This window comes from Grammomys surdaster, unplaced genomic scaffold, assembly GCF_004785775.1.
Source record: "Grammomys surdaster isolate TR1022 unplaced genomic scaffold, NIH_TR_1.0 227, whole genome shotgun sequence".
Classification (NCBI taxonomy): Eukaryota; Metazoa; Chordata; class Mammalia; order Rodentia; family Muridae; genus Grammomys; species Grammomys surdaster.
Genome location: NW_021604672.1, coordinates 2,458,850 through 2,465,021, shown reverse-complemented (window position 1 = coordinate 2,465,021; position 6,172 = coordinate 2,458,850). Strand labels below are relative to the sequence as shown.

Sequence of the window (6,172 nt, the reverse complement as noted above, 5' to 3'; positions counted from 1 at the left end):
GGTTGGAATTGATGGGGCTATAAATGGTCACAGACGCCCTAATATGTGTCTTTACATGTCTGGATTTCAGACCTGAAAGTGTTTCTTCAGAGGAATACCAAATTTTGCCAAGCACAGACATTCGAACTGAGCAAATAATAGGAGAATCAGTCAACATTGCACAAGTCAGTGATTATATGTGGCAATAATTACCCATGTCAGTATTGAAGTGTGTTGATGATAAGGTATGTCATTAGTTACGTGTCAGCTATCATGTGTGTATGTGTGTCAATCATACACCACAAATTTCTATCAAGGCTGGCTGTTATCTCTCAGACCTTAAGATGTGTGAAAAATAGCAGTAATAATTTTTTAGATCTGAAAGTATGGTATTCACCTTCAATATGAGATACTTAAGGTATTTAGCATTTGAATTATTGAAATATATGAGGTTTTTCTCTTAAAACAGCTCTGTGAGAGATTTCTTTTATTTCCAAAAGCTGCACATAAATTTTTTATAGAAAATGAATTCAATTTTCCCTTGATTATTCTTTTTAAACACATGTGCACTACTGCAGTTAGTCTTGAGGAATTGGTTCAGTGTGTTCCTCATTTTATGCTAGCATAATATCCTAATGGTGTAGCTACAGAGCTGAAAATTTGCAGTGTACTTTCCATTGGGTCAAGTCGACTTCACATTATCAAGAACTAGTGAAGGTAGAAAAGAAAACAGCTACAAGTGGTTTTGTAGCTCATAGAATGAATGACAGGTGCTAAATGTCCATTCGTCAGGTTTACATGATCATCTCCAGGTACTTTCTCATTTTTGGCTTCTATTTTCTTTATTACTTCTTTGATGAAAACACGGACAACATGGAACTTTCACATATCTCACTGTGAGGGTAGAAATGAAAATTAGTGCTTCCATTCAGCAGATGGTAGTCAAAGAGGAGTTTCTTAACAATGAGTTTGAATTTGCTTAGTTGAGGGTCTCGTTCACTCATGAGGCAGTTATCCTCCAGCGTACTGTGACTCTTTATCAGAGTAGGCAGCTACTGTCATCTCTAGAGAGAAGAAACAGATGTGGGTCAGAAGGTGGACATTGACAACTTTTTTTCATGAGTCACTTTTCTCCAGTTTACTTCTACAGCAATCTCTTGAACACATCTACTTTGAATATACAGGGAATGTACATAAAGTATACATTCACTGAGGTAGCTGTTCATTATTATTACTGGCACGTTGTTAAATCTACAGAGAGGTGAACATCATGAAAGCAACCAAATGCTTGCTAAGTGAAAGTGGCTCCTCCGGGTAAGAAGGACGGTGACAAAATGCTACTATAAGGAAGTGGGGAAGTAGGAATCATGACAAGTTATGAGAATTGACATGAGAAATTTTACATTCGGCCTAAGGAGCTTGAGATATTTTCAAGAAATGGAGAATTTCTAAGGTTTTGAGATCAAAAAACATAAAGTGACAATTTCCTTTTAGGAAAATTACTTTTATTTGAAAAGAGAAAATGGATTTTAAAGGGCCATGGGTACAGATCTGAGCAGGAGATGGTAACTATGGCTCAGTGGTACATGACCAAAGTGTAGAACACCATGCACTGTGTGTCTCAAAGCATAAATAATTTGAGAGACGGAGAGAAGAATGGAAGCTGGCCATGGGTATGTGCTACTATTTCCTGTGAAGAATACAATGGATGAAATCATGAAAGAGCAATACTTTGTCTTAAAACAGCTTACAACTCAGTGAGAAATTAGGCATATAAATGAACTGCAATTGTGAAACTTAAAAATGCTGATAGATGCACTTAGGAATAATTGGCAGAAAGCATGGAAGCACAGGCCTAGAGTCATGCCAACTTCTTTGATTAATAATATATTCCATGTTTATTTCCAGGTCTTCTTATCTTCTGTTTCTGCACATCGACATTGAGCTATTTTATATACACCAGGAAATGGCTGCTTTCTTACCTAAAGTTACCTTCCAGCCCATTCATCTGAACCACTTTTCCTACAATCTCATCCTGTTTTCTGAGTGAGTGTGCTTCTATAATGATGAATTCAGCAGTCTGCACTCTCCGACCTCTCCATTGTGTGGTGGTATCTGAAATCTGAACACTTGCTAGTGGGAAATGTATTGAAGAACAGTTAATACAGACAGACGCATCCCTCATGGTTTTAGCCTTCTGCTTGGCAAAGCTTGTTCCATACATGATTAGTGTCCCCACAGTATGTGGAAACAAGCATAGCACACAGGATGTTGTTATGTAGTTGTCGATACTCATTCTTCCTATGTCTCTCCTGTTTGAACTCATCCCTTAGCTGCTCTGTGACTCAGTACAGAAAATTTTTCATTACCTTGCCACTTTTGCTATAGTGGTACCAAAGGCAATTCTGGCATCTCTCTGCTCTTTCCTTCTTGCATATATATAACTTTTGATAACTGGGAAAAACAGTATAAAATGTACAGCTATTAACTCTGGAAGGCATACAAGCTTTCTCTTGGTAGGTAGATAAGATTTTATTAACTGTCCTTACAAATAAACAGGTAATTATTTATGGACCTGGATTCTTTTATGTTAATAATTGGCCTAATTGTGCCCTTCCCCCTTTTTGATGTTACTTATTTATGATCATGTCTGCTTTCGTGTAACCATTTCCTATATTTACATAGGTCAAAAATTCTATTGCATTATTCTGTAATATATTTTTTAATTGAAAGGCTTCATTTAATCCTGTTGATTTGATATTATTGAATTTGTGTGGGAAAAAATGAAATTACATATAGCTTTGGAGTAGTAAGACCACTTCCTTTTTTTTCTCTCTTCATATTCTTTTATTTATTTTTTAAATAAAATCATAATTTTTACTTATTCACACAGGGGTTATAAACACAAAAAGGCAGGATGTGGGGAATGGGATGACACTGGAGAGTGGGTGTTAGGGGGAATACAGATATCTTTCAGAACAGGGTATCGGCTGGGTGGAGGTTCAGGGGACAGGTCGCTATGACATAAGACCACTTCATAATAAAGGGAGTTTACCATAAAGTGAATGAATGTTATTTATGACATATAAATATTTGCAGGTAAATTAGTATTATCTATGTCATACAAAAAGATGTTACTATTTCATCTACAACATTCAATGATCACCAAACTAAACTTATTTTTAGTTTTTGTCACAATGTTCTCAATGACATCTAGAATACTCTTAATGAAAGAAACCTTTCACTTGTCTGCAGAACCAGTCCCAGTGGAAGGAACTGTGAGCTGTCCCAATGATATAATAATGGATTATAGAACCCCATTTAGGAGGAATTTTAGGAATTAATGTTTTTATAGTGATAAAAACCTAACAATATAACAATGTAGATATCTTTTTAAAGAAGGGACATTTGGACAAGAAGAAACACGCTGAAATACTAGCAGTTTAGAAACTAGAGAGATTGTTTTCATTTGTAATTATTCCAAACATTTCTTAGGCTTTAGTTTTCCAAAACTACCTACCTTCCATGGCATGTGAAGCCACGGAACCTAGAGGAAACCCTGTTATTTGCCCTTTTGCTAGACCAGTATACTTTCTAGCTGCATTCTAGATTCTTATCCTACAAATGTGCTCTTACTTACCACCAAAAAAGCTTCATTCTGCAGCAGAAAAAGACCATTATAGAAAACTATAACTGGTCAAACTATAGATAACTGTCCATGAGATGTGAGTGTGAGGTTCCCTTCTAGTTTAAAAGTCCCAAATTTAGGATACTTAGAAATGGAACTTTCAGCCACCTATCCTTCAGGTGTAGGATAACCCCAACCCTTTGGAACAATAAATTCCTGGATTCTCGGATCCTTGTGGTTCATTCAGGCAGTCCCAGATGCCCTCATCTGGGTCCCAGTCTCTGAAGATCATGATGGCATATATGAACCCGGGGCCTCACTATTCGGTCAATGCCTTGGCTCTGAGTGGCCCCAGTGTGGACCTGATGCACCAGGCTGTCCCATACTCAAGTGCCCCTAGGAAGCAGTGGTGGGAACGGACCATGTTCACCAGGAGCCAGCTGGAAGAGCTGGAGGCCCTATTTGCCAAGACCCAGTACCCAGATGTGTATGCATGTGAGGAGATCGTTCTCAAGATAAATCTGCCTGAATCCAGGGTTCAGGTCTGGTTTAAGAATCCCAGGGCAAAATGCAGACAGCAGAGACAACAATGCAGAAACAGCAGCAGCAGCCCCCAGTGGGACAGGCCAAGACTCGTCCTGCAAAGAGAAAGGGAGGCACATACCCCAGACCCTCTACAGATGTTTGTACAGATCCTTTGGACATCTCAGATTCCTACAGCCCATCTCTGCCTAGCCCCTCAGGTTCACCTACCATAGCAGTAGCCACTGTGTCCATTTGGAGTGCAGACTCAGAGTCTCCTTTGCCTGAGGCCCAGAGAAATGGCCTAGTGGCCTCAGGGTCCTCTCTCACCTCAGCCTCTTATACCATGACCTATGCCCCTGCCTCTGCTTTCTGTTCTTTCCCTTCAGTTTATGCATCTCCAAGTTCCTACTTCAGTGGGTTGGTCCCTACGTTTCTCCCATGGTGCCCCAGCTAGGCGGTCCGGCTCTCAGCCCCCTCTCGGTCCCCTCTGTGGGGCCATCCCTGGCCCAGTCCCCAACCTCTTTGTCAGGCCAGAGCTACAGCACCTACAGTCCCGTGTACAGCTTGGAATTCAAGGACCCCACTGGCACCTGAAAATTCACCTACAATCCCATGGACCCTCTGGACTACAAAGATCAGAGTGCCTGGAAGTTTCAGATCTTGTAGAAGAGGCTTCATACTCCCCCTTCCAGTGGAATCACCCTCTCTGGACTCGAGCTGCCTCCTCCAGCTTAGATTCCAGGAGAGTAGCCCTCAGCAAGCAACAGCAAGTAGCAATCCTGCCAAAGGTTGTGAACAATTCAGCCTCAGGTGTAGTCCTCCCTCAGCTCCGTTAGAGAGCTTAGCCCTTTTATAGCCACCCCAAACAATTAAAGAGGCTCCTTCGTCTCTCAAGACAGCCCAACAGCAATCAGTAGATGTCAGGACTGATGTGCATATCTGATGATTTCCCCCAGTCTTCGGTAAAGGTGATAAGAACTTGCTCTGGAGAGAAAGGAAATCTGTCTTGCAAGAGAATGTTTGGGTTAGAACTCCTGGTGCGCTAAGCCAGATGTGGTGACTCAGTGTTCATAATCCCAGCATGGTAAAAGCTGAGGCAGAAGGATTGCTGAGAATTTGAGGCCACCCTGAACTGTGAAGTGAGACCTCTAAATTCATTTGGAAAATTTATACAGTTAAAGTTAATAAACATCAGGTTTACATGGTAGGTTTAGGGGATTGTTCATTTGAGCATGTATATATGATTTTAAATATATATATGTTCTATGTGTCTGTATGTATGTTTCAGGCATGAGACACCAGACTGAGCTGGGATGCTGTGGCTTGTATAAAAGAAAAGAAGCTTGATGTGAATAGTGGGGAGGACTTGAAAGATAAATAGAATGTTCTAGAGCCCAAGGTGCCCCAGCCAGAGGTTCCTGGGGTCAGATTAAGGGGGCACAAGTGATGAAGTCTTCCAGATGCCTATAGGAGTTGAATCTCAAGAGGCTGGAAGTCCTATTCATGGGCAAACCTGGGTAGAGGTCTTTTAGACATCCACAGAGTATGTCCAATATTCTTTTAAAAAAACAACAAACATTTATTTTATTTATATGAGTGCACATTAGCTATCTCCAGACACACCAGGAAAAGGCATTGGATCCCATTACAGATGGTTGTGAGCCACCGTGTGGTTGCTGGGAATTGAACATAGGACCTATGGAGGAATAGTCAATGCTCTTAACTGCTGAGCCATCTCTCCGGCTCATGGACAATATTCTATGTCATAAACCAGGAGTGGTGACACATGCTTGTGATCTCAACATGAGGGAGGTGGAGGCAGAAAGATTATGATTTCAAGGTCATTCTAGGCTACAATACAAGTTTGAGGCCAGCCTGGGCTACATAAAACCCTGCTGCACCCCCACCCCTGCAAATCTTACTAGCCAAGCCACAAGGCTGATAAGGAAAATGGACATAGAATGGCGAGGCCAGGAGTTCCCCTTGTTTAAAGTTAGCCTCTTTGTTCTCTCCTTTCCTACTTACTGACCTCACAGGTCT

At 40.9% G+C, this 6,172-nt stretch overlaps 1 pseudogene; it reads left to right on the top strand.

The window, feature by feature from the left end:
- The first annotated feature begins 3,864 nt into the window (after nt 1-3,864).
- On the top strand, nt 3,865-4,798 carry LOC114626072 (annotated as a pseudogene).
- The last annotated feature ends 1,374 nt before the right edge of the window (nt 4,799-6,172 follow it).